At 50.6% G+C, this 17,661-nt stretch overlaps 1 protein-coding gene across 1 annotated transcript in view; it reads right to left on the bottom strand.

Annotated features, from left to right (window-relative positions):
* Positions 1-17,661, bottom strand: part of LOC130119308 (adenylate cyclase type 9-like) — a 45,031-nt gene that overhangs the window by 19,477 nt on the left and 7,893 nt on the right.

Genomic DNA, 17,661 nt, shown 5'->3' with positions numbered 1-17,661 from the left:
TGGGGGGCGGGGCGGGGGGGGGGGTTCCCCCTTTTTCTTCCTAGTTGTACCCAGCCAATTACCCCACTCTTGCTCGGTGCTCCGGCCCCCCCCCCTCTACTGATCCGGGGAGGGCCACATGCCTCCTCTGACACACGTGGAGTCGCCGGCCGCTTCTTTTCACCTGACAGTGAGGAGTTTCACCAGGCGGGATGGAGCGTGTGGGAGGGGCACGCTATTCCCCCCCAGTCCCCCCCCCCGAGGAGGCGCTAGTGCAGCGACCAGGACACGTACCCACATCCGGCTTCCCCCCCCCCCCCCCCGCAGACATGGCCAACGCCCCTCAATTCCAACTCTCAAAGGCAGGTGAGAGAAGAAGGCCGGCGGTTCGATGTCTTCACCCCTGAGTAGATAAAGGTATCGGCGGCAGCTGAGATCTTTCTGAATTCAGCCGGAGGATCAATACCTCGCATAAGCCGCGTGGTGTAAACAGTCCCCGCCCCCCCCCAAAAAAAGAGCCTCCGGCGAGCCTGGCAGGCACCAGAATTTAAAGCAAGGGCAAGCGCTGAATGTTTTTCTCCCTGCTGAAAGAGTTACCCCCAAGTGCCACCGCATGACTCATCATCGTCATCACCATCAAGCCATAAGAGCAAATATCTGGTAACACTGTGCATTACACCAGTCACCACCTTGAGTCCGATACTGCTGGATCATCCCTCGAGCGGCCTCAGCCGTGACACGTTTCTGCAGCGTTTTAGTCGCGTTTCAATTTGAACCACCGAAGAACAAAGTGGAGAGACGGACAAGACAGTCGCATGGGGGAAATTGGGGGGGGGGGGGGGTTGCAAAAAAATTTTTTTTTAACCATCATCACGAAATCAAGAGGGTTGATGTAGTCAGGTGGAAAACCTGAGGGTATTGCGGAAGGGCGGAACATGTCCGCCTCTCGAGCCGAGGGCCTCCCTCATAGGCTTAACCTCCTGTAATGAGCGACACGGCCCCCTCCTTCACGGGGCCGATAAATGTTCCGGTTCGATTAGGCGTCATCCGAGCGCCTTTCGGTCCGGTCCAGTTCGGTTCGTCGGCACCAGGGTTATGTTTGTACAGCTCTAACCATAAACCAGCCTCGCTTCCAGGGAGCGGGGGGCCGGGGGCCAAACACCGGCACCCTCGCATCCTCTCTCGCATCCTCTCTCGCATCTATCGGTGTGTCATTTCCGTCGGTTGTGCCCTTTTGTGTACGTATGTGTATGCGAGTGCTGTACCGAGCAGGTCAGAGATCAGTACGTTGCGAGTCCCGTCCTGGAGAAGGAAGGGGCTGTCCAGGACGGCGCCGTATCGATTTATTATACGCAGGTGAAAACATGATATTAGCTCTGCTGGCAGCTTTGTTTCCGGTTTTGTGTCAGAAAAAGTCAACTGACTGAACGAGCCAATCAGAGCCCGCCCTTGTGACGACATCACCCACGGGCTCCAGCAAAATCAACCAATCGGGGGGATATTTTTATCCCATTTTTCTCCCCAGTTGTATCCGGCCAATTACCCCACTCTTCCGAGCTGTCCCGGTCGCTGCTCCACCCCCTCTGGCGATCCGGGGAGGGCTGCACGCCACCACACGCCTCCTCCCATACATGTGGAGTCGCCAGCCGCTTCTTTTCACCCGACGGTGAGGAGTTTCGCCAGGGGGACGTGGCGCGTGGAAGGATCACACTATTCCCCTCAGTTCCCCCCCCCCAAACAGGTACCCTGACCGACCAGAGGAGGCGCTAGTGCAGCGGCCAGGACACACGCCCAATCCGGGAAATTCTAACCGGCAAGGCGCCGCGGTAACCTCACGAACGGGCTGACCTGCTTAGTATGCGGTGAGGAGGAGGAGGAGGAGGATGAAGGATGAAAGATGAAAAAAAAAAAACGAGACGTGGATATTTTTCTCCCCATAAAGCCTCATTAAGGGATTCACGCTGTGTCATTTTCAGCAGTAAATGTCAAGTGGAGGGCTGGTGTGTAGACACAGTTGTGTCCGTGCATGCGAGTCCCCCGACCCCAGAACAGAGACGGGAGGGTGGTGGTGGTGGTGGTGGTGGCGGTGTTGGTGGGTCTCTTCTTAACAGCCGAGACACCTTTTCTCCGACCCCGGGCTGGCTCCGAGCCATCAAAAAGACATTTGAGGTGGCGGACAGCCCATTAAAATGTCAGATTCGGGCAGGTTTTTCCCTCCTTCCAAGGCAAGGCGAGTGGAGGCCGAACGGGTCTTTGAAATCCACCGCACAAAGGCAGAAACGGTCATTTACGGAGACCAACATCCTTATAGATTTACAGTCCCACTCCCCTGCTGGTGCCAACGTGGGATGTATTTTCCCGGCACACGTATTGGCCTCTTCATCAAACGCTAAGTGGCTTTGTGTTCGGCGCCGTTGCCCAGCGGCAAGAGGGATGCGCGTTCAAATCCCAGCCTTGAATCGATAGTCGAGAGAGAGACGGGAAAGGCAAGGGGATGACACGCGGCAAAGGGACCCGGGCCGGATTCGAACCCGGAGAGCTGCGGCCAGTGGTGCCCCCAAGCGGTGGCCCAGGGGTGGCCGTGGCCATCCCTGATACTATCCCTGCCCCCCCCCCGCTGCCCCCCCCCAACCACGAGTCGCATATGCAGAATATGCTTCTATCTGATATCTTACATTAGGTGCTGTTCATTTAAATCAATAATGTATATTTTTCTTAACTCTCATATTGACAGTTTTCCACTAGGCTATACAGTATACTACAACAGCATCATAGAATTCCCGAAATTCATTCGTGGCTTTTGGTTTTGGTGTGCCACCCCAAGATTTCCAGTGGCCCCACTTGGCCCCCCCCTATGAAACATTTCTGGGGGCGCCACTGGCTGCGGCAAGGACTCAGCCCTATGTGGTAGGTGCCTCCACCGGGTGAGCCACTGGGGCGCCCCCGTCAACTCCAGGACACACGCCCACATCCGGCTTCCCACCAGCAGACACGGCCAATTGTGCCTGTAGGGACGCCCGACCAAGCCGGAGGTAACACGGGGATCAGATGCGGCGATCCCCGTGTTGGTAGGCAACGGAATAGACCGAGTTTCGTCCTCTCCCCAGGTTCACTTAAGTTTCCTTCAGTTGGCGCCATTTCCTCCCAGAGACACTGCTGAGTCAGAGACTCTCAAGTTGCTGACAGGCTTAACTGCATGTGAGTAACTGAGTGCGTGGACCCTGTGACGAACTGACAACTTGTCCAGGGCATCTACCCTGTCTTCCTCCTAATGCACACTGGGATAGGCTCCAAGCACGTGTAACCCTGAATAGCATTAAGCGGGTGCATGAAATGAAAGCTCGGATGCCGCGGGATATTCGAACGTCGTTGCCAACTGGCTGCCTTCCCTCGCAGCAGCAGCCGCATAACCACCTGTACGTTCGTTTCTTTGTAACCGCACAATATCTAATGGCATACGCTCAAGATTGTTCGGGAATAGTTCCACGAACACAATGTCCTCATCTTGGGGTAGTGGCCTGCAGTCGATCCAGTGTTAATATCTATTAACAGATTCTGTACCTTTATATTATACAGAATCTGGAGGCACGGGGCAAGACTTCGGTATCGGATCGGAAGCGTCCTGGTTCCGATTTCCCTTCGCCGTTGTAGTCCGAGGAGTAGCGACCAATCACGCTTGTACGGGAACATGCTTTGGTTGCATGTTGGCAACAGTGCATGTGGGGAGCGAAAGAGGCGGAACACGATGGCCGAAATGCCGTCTGGGCCTAAAACGCCTAGACCTTACTTGACCTTTTCAGCGATTTAAGCGCGTGCGAAAAGTCTTGTTTTTTATCTCAGGTCCTATTCTGACGCCGGCCCGTGGAGCACACAATATAGGTTTTAATGATAATTTGAATCTGTTTTGGGATCATCTCTCCTCCTTCAGATCTGACGGAGTCCACCCCAAACAGGCTGGGTAGCCGGATGCTAGCGGCCAACCTGCAGCACGCCGTACATCCCTCTCCACGTGACTGACTGTTTACACCACCACGCTTCCCTCCCGGAGCCTCTGCTTCCACCTGCGGTGGCACTCCACGGTCCTGTTCCGCCCGCTGGCTCCCTCCGCTGACCTCATCTGTCGTTGACCCTTTTGCCGGGAGTTTTCCAGCAGGGGGTGGGCAACCTGATCCAGAAAGGGCCGGCGAAGGTGCAGGTCTTTGTTCCAACCAAGCAGTTACACATCTGATTCTATCGGTCAACCGAAAGTCTTCGCTAAGGACCTTGATGTGTTGACCCAGGTGGGTAACTGCTTGGATGGAACAAAGACCTGCAGCCACACTGACCCTTTCTGGGTCACGTTGCCCATCCCTGCCGAGCACTCCTCTGTCAACAATATTTCTATTCCCACTAGGATTACCTTAAACCGTACCATCTATAGACCCAGAGATACTACTAAAGCCACAATAAGAGCAAATTTTCCACCCACTCCCAACAACAAAATCAGGTTGAACTTCTACTCAGCAGGAATGCCACCCTTTGACCGCATCTCCTGTTGAAACTATTGCTGCTATGTTTTGTTTGCCGAACACGAGGTCCCTTTCTAACAAGTCTTTTTTTATGCCATGACTTCATCACGACCAATAATATTGATTTTTTTATTCATTACCGAGTCCTATCCCGCTAACTGAGGCATGCCCCCCAATTACTCCTGTTTTAATCAACCAAGGCTGTCCGACCGTGGAGGTGGGTTAGCTGTCAGTTTTAACGATTACAAACGCGCCCCTGTCTCTGTTCATACTTTTCTTCCTTAGAATCTCTGGGTTTTCTTTAATATGGCCAACATCCAATACTCAGTATTTTAATCTATAGACCACCCAAGACTAACACTAGTTCTAGTCAAGAATTTTGTGAACTTTTTTTCTTTTATTATAGGCAAATATGACGGTTCTTATCCTTGGTGATGCTTTATCACTGATTTTTATTAACTTCTTTGGGACTTCTAATCTTGAACAATCTGTTAAGGAGCCATCTCATAATAAGGGGCATACTCTTGATCTGGTATTGTCTTATAATGTTTCCCTTAATAATGCTGAACTGCTAGATTTTAATGTCTCTGATCACAAAGCTATGATTTTTCACACCCTGCTCCCTGCTCACAAGCCATATACCTCATATATATATATACGTATATATATATGCATTAAAATCTTTTTCCTGTATCCGTGTTGATATATATATAGCCATATCACTGTATCTGCTGTTGGTGTTTTCATTGCAAGTCAGCTAGTAGTTTTAGAAAAAAGTTTTTATTGGCTCCGGCTAGCAATGCCCTTCACCAGAAGGATCTCTCTGTAAATAATTTATTGGATAATTTCAATAATACCTGTCAGACGATCCTTGATGGCATTGCCCCCGTCAAAGTTAAACGCGCCAAACATAACGCCCTCCCCCGTCTTAAAGGCCACACGAGGGACTTAAAGAGGCAGTGCAGCAAAGTCGAGAGAAAATGGAAGGCCAAACTCAAGGCGTCTCTTGACAGCCTGAAAAGTTTGATGCCAGCTTATCAGAACGCAGGCGCTGAAGCGAGGCGTTCCTACTTTTCTAATTTAATTGCTAGCAGCTGCCACATCCCCAGGGTTTTATTTCAGGCTATAAATTCAGTGGTTAGCCCCTGCCAACCATCCACCGGAAAAACGCGAGCACTTTCTCCACCACTTTATTAAGAAATTAGATGGCATTAGGTTCCACATTACACCGGCGATAGGCAATCTCCCCGCTGGCGCTGAATCCCCTCGCCGGTCTGACTTGCTCACAGCAACATTTTCTATTAAGACTTCAAAGTTAATCTTCCACTTGAATTTGTCCACCTATCAACTGAACACCATCCCCACTAGAGTTCTGACAGAAGTATGTCACACTGTTGGCCCACAAATTCCCTCCGTTAACAACTGCTCACTGTGTACTGGTTTGTTCCCACAATGGGAGAATTCTCCTCATCCCCAGCCCCCCTCACACGTGGTGTCCCCCAGGGGGGTCAACCTTTGCTCCCATTATTATCATCCATTTACATGCTCCCCCTGGATCAGATCACCCGTCATCATAACATTAATTTTCACTGTTATGCAGACGACACCCAGCTTTATGTCCCACTTACTGGTAATGACACACAATCTCTCTCTCTCGTGTTATGGCTTGTCTCTCCGATATTACGTGCTGGATGTCACAAAACGTCTCTATCTGAATGAGTCCAGAGCTGAGGTCCTTTTATTCGGCCCCCTCAACCTAACCGGGGACCCGGAAAAGAGTGTAGGGAAGCTGTGCTCCAACGTTAAGCACTCTGCCCACAATATGGGGGTCTATTTGTTGACTCCACGGTTTCAGTTTTAAACTTTGACTAACAAAGCCCCACATGGCCTCGCTCCTACACATACCTCTGATTTGCTCACACCCCATGGGCCTGGCGGCTGCTCCTCAGGCGGGTCCTTTTTAACCGTTCCCTCAGCCAGCCTCGTTACTAAAGGCGACCGGGCGTCCTCCGGGGGAGCCCCACAGCTCTGGGGCTCCCTACCCGAGGACATTAGGCTCGCAAACTCATGGCCTTCTTTCAAACCACTTTTTAAAACTTACTTTTACAGGAAGGCTTTTTAGAGTAAATCCATCTCTGCCCAATTTTTTTTTATATTGTTTATATCCTTTATAATGTTACATCTTTAATTCTTTATATTTTTCCCTCGTCACTTTATTTAAAACATTTTTTTTATCATAATCCTCGTTTCATCGGCTTAAATTCTCTTCGTTTTAGTCACGCTCTTGTGACTCTATCCTGACAGGGTTTTACCCTGTTCCGTGGAGTGGCTCTGGCATTACTATATCCTACATTTTTTATTGTATTTTGTTGTTTTATCTTGACTATGTGTATTATTTTATCCTGTCGTGTAAGGCACCTCGTAACGCTGTTCAGAAAGGTGCACTATGAATAAAGTATATTATTATTGTATGTAAAATCACACTTCACCAGTAGCCTCCAATATGTTTGTATCTTTGTCATAAATGTCATCTGAAGGATTTATCTCAGGTTTAGTTGACCGTGGGCAGCTGAAGTCCTACTTGGTAAGCACGGGCGAAGATAACAGGAGCACAGGCAAAGCAACCGAAATTAATTCAACAGTATTTGATGCACATCGACACAAACATCACATCAGAGACCCCAGATTAGTCATAACGGTTAACCATGAGCAGTTACATAAGACTGTTAACACAAAGACCCACACGCTAGAGCACATTCTGGGCTTTCTCAGCGATCTGCACAACACATCCCCCCCCCCCCCCAACTCCCAGCCTAAGCACACCACTCCTGCCTACCACACCTTCTCTCTTGATTCTGGAGAGGGATGTTAACGGGCTGTTCAGGAGACAGAACCCCTGCAAGGCAGCTGGACCTGATGCCCTCAACCCTTAAACACTGGGCAGACCAACTGTCTCATGTATTCACAGACATTTTCAACGCCTCCCTAGAGGACTGCATGGTGCCTGCCTGCCTCAAATCCTCCACCATGATCCGTGTCCCCAAAAAGCCAAGGATCACAGGCTTAAATGACTACAGACCTGTCACTCTGACCTCTGTAGTGATGAAGACTTCTGAATGCTGTCCCACCTCAAGTCCATCACCACGTCCCTCCTGGATCCACTACAGTTTACAGAGCCAACAGGTCGATAGACAATACAGTCAACATGGCTCTCCACTACACCCTCCTTCACCTGGACACTGCTGGTACCGATTCTAGGATCCTGTTTGTGGACTTCAGCTCTGCATTCAATACAATCAGCCCTGCTCTCCTCCAGGACAAAGTCTCCCAGCTCCACGTGCCCCATTCCACCTGCAGGTGGATCACTGACATCCTGGCCATCAGTAGTCAGCACGTAAAGATGGGGAAGCATGTCTCGGACCCTCGGATCATCAGCACTGGTGCCCCCCAAAGCTGCACCCTGTCCCCACGGCTCTACTTGCTTTACACCAATTTGCACCTCCAGATATCAATCTTTCAAGCCCCTGAAGTTGCGGACAACACCACGCTCATCAACATCATATCTGAGGTTGATGAGTGCTTACAGACGGGAGGTTGGCCACCTGGTCTCCTGGTGCTGCCAGAACAACCTGGATCTAGACTCCTTGAAGACAGTGAAGGTGGTGGTGAACTTCAGGAGAAGCCCAGCCCTGTGCCCCCACCCCTTGTGACTCCCAAGTTACCACTGTGGAGTCATGCTGTTTCCTGGGCACCAACATCACTCAGGACCTCAAGTGGAAGCTAAACATCAGCTCCCCCATCAATAAAGCGCAGCAGACAATGTGCTTCCTGCGGCAGATGAAGAAATTCAACCTGGCACAGGCAATGATGGTGAATTTCTACACTTCCATTATTTGAGTCCCCCCTAAACTCCTCCATCACCGTCTGGTATGCTGCCGCCACCCCCAGGGGCCAGGGTAAGCTCCAGTTCATCATTTGCTCGGCGAAGAAGGTGATCGGCTGCCAACCTCCCATCTCTCCAGGACCTGCAAGCCTCCAGGACCTTGAGGTGGGCAGGGAAGATTGTTGCCGACCTCTCCCACCCTGGATATCGCCTTTTTGAGATTCTGCCCTCTGGCAAGAGGCTGAGGTCCATTAGGACCAAAACCTCACACCACAATAACAGTTTCTTTCCTGTTGCAGTCAGACTAATCAACAGGCCCCTGCTCCCCAAGACTAATCAACAGGTTTCCTTCCCCCCACTGACACTTACTTTTTGCCGGTTTTATTTTTTTTCTAGATCTGTTTTATGTGCATATACACTACCGTTCAAAAGTTTGGGATCACCCAAACAATGTTGTGTTTTCCATGAAAAGTCACACTTATTCACCACCATATGTTGTGAAATGAATAGAAAATAGAGTCAAGACATTGACAAGGTTAGAAATAATGATTTGTATTTGAAATAAGATTTTTTTTACATCAAACTTTGCTTTCGTCAAAGAATCCTCCATTTGCAGCAATTACAGCATTGCAGACCTTTGGCATTCTAGCTGTTAATTTGTTGAGGTAATCTGGAGAAATTGCACCCCACGCTTCCAGAAGCAGCTCCCACAAGTTGGATTGGTTGGATGGGCACTTCTTGCGTACCATACGGTCAAGCTGCTCCCACAACAGCTCAATGGGGTTCAGATCTGGTGACTGCGCTGGCCACTCCATTACCGACAGAATACCAGCTGACTGCATCTGCTCTAAATAGTTCTTGCACAATTTGGAGGTGTGTTTAGGGTCATTGTCCTGTTGTAGGATGAAATTGGCTCCAATCAAGCGCTGTCCACTGGGTATGGCATGGCGTTGCAAAATGGAGTGATAGCCTTCCTTATTCAGAATCCCTTTTACCCTGTACAAATCTCCCACCTTACCAGCACCAAAGCAACCCCAGACCATCACATTACCTCCACCATGCTTAACAGATGGCGTCAGGCATTCTTCCAGCATCTTTTCATTTGTTCTGCGTCTCACAAACGTTCTTCTTTGTGATCCAAACACCTCAAACTTGGATTCATCCGTCCACAACACTTTTTTCCAGTCTTCCTCTGTCCAATGTCTGTGTTCTTTTGCCCATCTTAATCTTTTTCTTTTATTGGTCAGTCTCAGATATGGCTTTTTCTTTGCCACTCTGCCCTGAAGCCCAGAATCCCGCAGCCGCCTCTTCACTGTAGATGTTGACACTGGTGTTTTGCGGGTACTATTTAATGAAGATGCCAGTTGGGGACCTGTGAGGCGTCTGTTTCTCAAACTAGAGACTCTAATGTACTTATCTTCTTGCTCAGTTGTGCAACGCGGCCTCCCACTTCTTTTTCTACTCTGGTTAGAGCCTGTTTGTGCTGTCCCTTGAAGGGAGTAGTACACACCGGTGTAGGAAATCTTCAATTTCTTAGCAATTTCTCGCATGGAATAGCCTTCATTTCTAAGAACAAGAATAGACTGTCAAGTTTCAGATGAAAGTTCTCTTTTTCTGGCCATTTTGAGCGTTTAATTGACCCCACAAATGTGATGCTCCAGAAACTCAATCTGCTCAAAGGAAGGTCAGTTTTGTAGCTTCTGTAACGAGCTAAACTGTTTTCAGATGTGTGAACATGATTGCACAAGGGTTTTCTAATCATCAATTAGCCTTCTGAGCCAATGAGCAAACACATTGTACCATTAGAACACTGGAGTGATAGTTGCTTGAAATGGGCCTCTATACACCTATGTAGATATTGCACCAAAAACCAGACATTTGCAGCTAGAATAGTCATTTACCACATTAGCAATGTATAGAGTGTATTTCTTTAAAGTTAAGACTAGTTTAAAGTTATCTTCATTGAAAAGTACAGTGCTTTTCCTTCAAAAATATGGACATTTCAATGTGATCCCAAACTTTTGAACGGTAGTGTATATACACATGTATGCGTTTTGCAGTTACAACAACACCAAGCTAAATTCCTAGTGCCTATAATATACACATGGCAATAAAAGAATTTCTGGTTCTGATTAGTTTTCCAAGTTATGGACAAAAAAAACTTTGGGACTTCTTTGTTTATTATGTCAGAATGCCTTGCTTGTCAAATACTCAACACAAACACACTGTCCCTGCAGGAGAAGCTATAGTGAGAGTGCACAGAGGGCATATCCTGTTGATGCGCTAAAAGCAATTTCTACGTTTAACTGGACCTAATGGAGAGCGAATTGAAATGAGAGAGCAGGCAGGTGTTACTCAAGGATACTTACAGGCAACTCGACTGTTGCTGGAATTACCAGCATGTGCTGGTGCCATCTTCCAATTCAGGGACACCCTTTCTAACCACTAGGCAACGGCAATAGGCTTGGAAAACTACTTTCACTCATTTTCACAGTTAACAATGCAACAACAACAATAACAAAAAAACCCTGACAATATGCTAATGTTTATTAGGTTTTGAAATTCCTCATTATATCTACTCTACCAGGCGAGTGGCCGATAGGCAATGTCACGTAGAGTCTCTATACAGGGTGTACACATCTTGACTGCCTTGGTATTAGCCAAGAGTCCTGGCATTTAGGCCAGAGGTCCTTTATCCAGCAGAGATAAAGGACCTTTGATATTGTTTTACCAGCTATGTGAGACCAGCTATGATATATGGTTTGGTGACAGGGGCGCTGATGAAAAGACAGGAGGTGGAGCTGGAGGTGGCAGAGTTGAAGATGCTATGATTTTCACTGGGAGTGATGAAGAAGGACAGGATTAGGAACGAGTACATTAGAGGGACAGCTCAGGTTGGACGGTTTGGAGACAAAGCAAGAGAGGCAAGATTGAGATGGTTTGGACATGTGTGGAGGAGAGATACTGAGTATATTGGGAGAAGGATGCTGAATATGGAGCTGCCAGGGAAGAGGAGAAGAGGAAGGCCAAAGAGGAGGTTTATGGATGTGGTGAGGGAGGACATGCAGCTGGCTGGTGTGACAGAGGAAGATGCAGAGGACAGGAAGAGATGGAAGCGGATGATCCGCTGTGGCGCCCCCTAACGGGAGCAGCCGAAAGTAGTAGTCGATATTGTTTTACCAGTAGGTGGTGATCAAGAGTATGAACCAGACCAGAATGAAGGGGGGAGTCTGAGATTTGTGTACAAATTCAGCACTTAAGTAGATTTTTTTTTATTATTGGAAATTTCATAGCGTTCATAGACAATTTGTAAACATGATTTTCTACGCATTTGATTTATTGTGTACACCATCCGGTGGCAAACAGCTGATCTTAAGATATGCAAAACATCTAATGAGCACTCAAGTGGGTCTGATTTTCAAAAAGATTTATGGCGGCTACACAAAAGTTGTTTTGCTGGTAAATTTGCTAAACCAGAGACCCCCCGACGCTTCTTTAGATAAAGGTGGATAAAGGACGTGTGGTCTGGGTTGAAAAACAGCAAACGTGTCCCTGCTACAAGTCGACAAGCTTAGCTGTCTTGAGTCAGACTGTTGGCGAGCTAATTATTATTCATGAACCAGCTAACCAATCAAAACCACGTGGCCTGGATACTAGAGCAATTGCTTTGAAAGTAAAACCATATTACAATTCAGGACTATGTCAGATTATGAATGTGTTCACGTGTTATGAATAGTCATAGTTCAGTTACTCATAAATATTGGAAATGGAGAGTGATGATGATATTTGTCAGCATTAGCCCCATTCACCGCCATGTTTTTTGACCTGTTCGCAACCCGGGACGTTGGGAGGGAGTACTGCCACCTCTTTCAGCACAAGGGCATTAACGGAAGCGGAACGCCTCAGCGAAACGCACGGGGCCTCTGTTCAGACCACCACTATGGGATTTTTGTTGTCGTTTTTCCTCCCCCTATTTTCCCCCTTTATCTTTCTTCCTCTCTGACCCCATCCTTCCACCATGTCTTTCGCTCCGTCTGTCTTGTAAACCAGGGCTGAACTTGAGCAAAAGGGACCATGTTTGGTCTGAACGTTTTGTTTGCTTCGAGCCGAACCCGCCTCGGCTCTCTCAAAATGACAACTGAAACGCTTCGCATATCTCCAAAAAAACCCAAAAAACTCTCTCTCCCTTACTACAGCATCCCCCCCATCCCCCCCCCCCACCTCTGAGACTCTCTCTGTCGCAACTCGTTTTGTATTCTACACCTACAGTCTCTCCATCCCTGACAGTCTCTGGCTGTCATGCTCCGCTGCCAGAACAAAAGACGGTGCTGACGGGTGGCCATATACCTTAAAGCTGGAGTAGGGAGACTTTTGCGTATGAATGAACCTCTATTACTTAAAAGCCCTTGCCAAACGAGTTCGCGCAATGCGGACCAAGCCGATCACCACCAGCTAAATCTGTACGTCGCAGTAGTGGAGCACCGGTACCGATGCGCTTCGTGGCGCCCTACAAACTCTCTCTCCGACTGGCTAAAATCAGGGGGTTAGGGCGGGGTTTAGCCAATCAGGGGGCACGGGGAACGCCTTCGTCACACGGAGGCTGAATCTAAAGTAGGGATGGGCGACACCGCTAAGTTTCTGATGAGAAAAAGAGAGCAAATCTCTCTGACCAAGGCGCGCCGTGTAATTAAAATGTCTTTATTGGAACTTGGACATCTCCAAAAAGGACCTCGGGCCTTCTTCGGGGCCCTGATGAAGGTAGTAGTAGTAGTAGTAGCTTAGCCGTGTCATGCGATATGCTACTCCAGTACACTTTCACAGGTAAATACTACTGGGACCACTACAGAAAATTGCGGATGAACATTTAATATCCGGAATTCAGATTATAGACCCTACCGCTGACCATCCCTGCAACAAATTGGCCACAATTGTGAACAGTGACGGTCATGTGCATGCAGTTCCCGTCACAGTGACCACCCACGGTCCAGCCACATGTACCAGGCTCTGACCTTGTCTTGTTAATGATACACTAAAGCGACTGTAACTGCAGCATGATCACAGCAAACAGTCAACACGCACAACGCCGACCTTCCCTCTCTTGTCCTCTCTCGTCTTGTCCTCCTCTGGATTCACAGGCCTGAATTGCACTTACTCGACATTTTGAGGGGCAGCCGCAACTTCGTCGGGGTCAGTGATGAAAACGCGTCTACCGCCGTGCTCCCCAAGGCCTCCTCAGTAAAGCCTGAGTAGCTAACCGGTGTCATAAAGCTCGCCCCTTACTCTGTGTGTGTGTCTGTGTGTGTGTTTCTTTTCACCGATATAAGCGATCTCCGAAAAAGCGCAAGTGATTGTTTCATTCAGCCAGGCGCAGAAAAACAGGCCATAACCAAAGAAATACGCGGCCCTCTCGGATAAAATCACCAGCTCCGCTGGCCGGTGTACAGATCGTTTCAAGGGCGGCGAGGCAGAGCGAGACACAAAGGATGGGGGGAGGCAGCAAGATAGAGGAGGGAGCGAAATGTTGAGGCACCGGGGGGGGGGGGGGGAGAGAAGGATGAAATTAAATTGAAGAAACTGATACAAGGGTAGAGAGGATAGATGAAGTAGATTGTTTAACGCTATCTTGGAAAGTGATGGGGATGCCTGAGGAGTGGAGGTGCCGAGAGAGGAGGTGTGGTATTGTATGAGGAAGTCTGGAGTTGCAGAGAAGTATGTAGGAGTGGGTGCAGGATACGTATGAGGGCAGTGTGACGGTGGTGAGGTGTGCGGTTGGAAGGACAGATGGGTTCAAGGTGGAGGTGGGACTACATCAAGGATCGGCTCTGAGCCCTTTCTTGTTCGCGGTGGTGATGGACAGGTTGACGGATGAGATCAGGCAGGAGTCCCCGTGGACGATGATGTTCGCGGATGACATTGTGATCTGTAGCGAGAGCAGGGAGCAGGTGGAGGAGAGCCTGGAGAGGTGGAGGTATGCACTGGAGAGAAGAGGAATGAAAGTCGGTAGGAGCAAGACAGAATACCTATGTGTGAATGAGAGGGAGGACAGTGGAATGGTGAGGATGCAAGGAGTAGAGGTGACGAAGGCGGATGAGTTTAAAATACTTGGGGTCAACTGTCCAAAGTAACGGGGGGTGCAGGAGAGAGGTGAAGAAGAGAGTGCAGGCAGGGTGGAGTGGGTGGAGAAGTGTGTCAGGAGTGATTTGTGACAGAAGGGTACCAGCAAGAGTTAAAGGGAAGGTTTACAAGATGGTTGTGAGACCAGCTATGTTGTATGGTTTGGAGACAGTGGTACTGATGAAAAGACAGGAGGTGGAGCTGGAGGTGGCAGAGTTGAAGATGATAAGATTTTCATTGGGAGTGACGAAGAAGGACAGGATTAGGAAGGAGTATATTAGAGGGACAGCTCAGGTTGGACGGTTTGGAGACAAAGCAAGAGAGGCAAGATTGAGATGGTTTGGACATGTGTGGAGGAGAGATGCTGGGTATATTGGGAGAAGGATGCTGAATATGGAGCTGCCAGGGAAGAGGAGAAGAGGAAGGTTTATGGATGTGGTGAGGAAGGACGTGCAGGTGGCTGGTGTGACGGAGGAAGATGCGGAGGACAGGAAGAGATGGAAGCGGATGATCCGCTGTGGCGCCCCCTAACGGGAGCAGCCAAAAGCAGCAGTAGTAGTAGTAGTAGTAGTAGATACAAGGGTAGAGAGGACCTCTGTCAGGAATACACAGTACTTATTTTAATAGCGTGGCCTCTGGGCTACATGAAAACTGTTGACAGCGGAACAGGGGGGTGGGGGGTGGGGTGGGGGGGGGGGAGAGGAGCATCGAAGAAAACACCGGCGCGAAGGCTCTCGGGACGAGGAGGAGGAGGAGGAGCCGAGATCCGGCTGCGCAACCGGACGCGCCGCGGACCCCGTTTCACAGACCGCACGGCCACCATCTGCTCAAGGGCCCGGGAAGAAGACGGACCGGCACGCGGGACCTCGGAGCAAAGACGGACACGTGCGATGGAGCCCATCTGCTCGGCCCGGGTGCAGCAGCGTGCTTTTTGGGGGGCGTTACTGGCGCCCCAGTCATTCATAATTCAAACAGCCATTTGTCACACACACGCACACACACACACGCACACACACACACACACACACACACACACACACACACTGTGCAGCCTAGCTAGTCTCTACAGCAACGGTCTGCACACAAATACGCACAGGGCGTGGCTGCGTGTGTGTGTGTGCATATTTGATTATAGGCGCACTAACACATGCACACACACAAGCGCAACACAACACACACAAACGCACACACGCACACACACACACACACCGGTGTGTGTGTCTGCACTCGGTGCACCGGATGCAAATTGCAGGAAGTTTGGCACAAACAGCCGCGAGGTGGCAGCTCTCCGCCCGGCCGCTATCCGCACCCGCCCGGGAAGAGCCCGTGTGCAGCCGACACCCACCCTAGCCAGTTGCCATGGCAATTAGCCTCAGCGGGCCCAGGGTGCAGGGTTGTGCGTGTGTGTGTGTGTGTGTGTGCGTGTGTGTGTGTCCGTCCTTCCGCGTGTGTTGCGCTGCCGAGGCTGGCATTGTGACTCCTTCCCCGCTGGTGCTGCGAAAAAAAAAACCAGGCTTTAAGGAGCACCTCCAACCGTCTCCCCGGTCTCATTCCCGGGACACCTCCGCCCTTCTCTTTCTCCCATAACCCCACCCTCCCCCCTTTCTCCGTTCTTCCACCTTTTGCCCCGTCGTCCTTTCTGCTTTCCATCCGTTTCGTGTTCTCAGGAGGACCCGACCGCCGTCTGCGACGCCTCCGGCGGTGCCCAGCCCGCGCCGACGTCAACCTTAAGGCGTAGCAAGGCGGTGCATCGTCAGCACAATCTCGGGGGCCTTCCCATCGGCAAGGCTCGGGTCATCACGTGTCCCTCAATGCCCCGCTCCACCCACCCTCAGGTCCCACCTCCACTACTTTTTTTTCTCTATTTTTTGGGGGACCCCCTCCCCCCCCTCCTTTTTGTCCCCAATTGTACTTGGCCAATCACCCCGCTCTTCCGAGCCGTCCCGGTCGCTGCTCCACCCCCTCTGCCGATCCGGGGAGGGCTGGAGACTACCACACGGCCTCCTCCCGTACACGTGGAGTCGCCAGCCGCTTCGGTTCACCTCTCACGCTGTTCCCCCCCCCCCCCGAACGGGTAACTCGACCGACCAGAGGAGGCGCTGGTGAGGCGACCGGGACACATACCCACAATCCGGCCTCCCACCCGCAGACACGGCCGACTGTGTCTGTAGGGACGCCCGACCGAGCGGAGGTGACGCGGGGATTCGAACCGACGATCCCCGTGTTGGTAGGCGACGGAATAGACCGCCACGCCACCCGGACGCCCCGCCTCCAGTAGCTCTGATTTCTCTGATTTATGGGGCAATAAGGCTGGAAAGTAAAGCCTTCTCATATGGGCACCCTCAACACAACAGACATGACAGAGCAGACACAACACACTGAACTAGCTACCCCCCCCCCCACAATGCACTGAACTAGCTACCCCCCCCCACACACACACACAATGCACTGAACTAGCTACCCCCCCCCACAATGCACTGAACTAGCTACCCCCCCCCACACACACACAATGCACTGAACTAGCTACCCCCCCACACACACACACAATGCACTGAACTAGCTACCCCCCCACACACACACAACACACTGAACTAGCTACCCCCCCACACACACAACGCAATGAACTAGCTACCCCCCCCCCCACAACACACTGAACTAGCTACCCCCCCCCACACACACAATGCACTGAACTAGCTACCCCCCCCCACACACACAATGCACTGAACTAGCTACCCCCCCCCACACACACACTGAACTAGCTACCCCCCCCACAATGCGCTGAACTAGCTACCCCCCCCCACACACAATGCACTGAACTAGCTACCCCCCCCACAATGCGCTGAACTAGCTACCCCCCCCACACACAATGCACTGAACTAGCTACCCCCCCCACACACACACAACACACTGAACTAGCTACCCCCCCCGCCCCACAATGCACTGAACTAGCTACCCCCCCACACACACACAACGCACTGAACTAGCTACCCCCCCCACACACACACTGCACTGAACTAGCTACCCCCCCCCACACACAATGCACTGAACTAGCTACCCCCCCCCACACACACACTGAACTAGCTACCCCCCCCAACAATGCACTGAACTAGCTACCCCCCCCACAACGCACTGAACTAGCTACCCCCCCCACACACACACTGAACTAGCTACCCCCCC

This window comes from Lampris incognitus, chromosome 10 (assembly GCF_029633865.1).
Source record: "Lampris incognitus isolate fLamInc1 chromosome 10, fLamInc1.hap2, whole genome shotgun sequence".
NCBI lineage: Eukaryota > Metazoa > Chordata > Actinopteri > Lampriformes > Lampridae > Lampris > Lampris incognitus.
The sequence above is the reverse complement of the archived record's forward strand: the minus strand, read 5'-3'. Positions and strand labels throughout refer to the sequence as shown.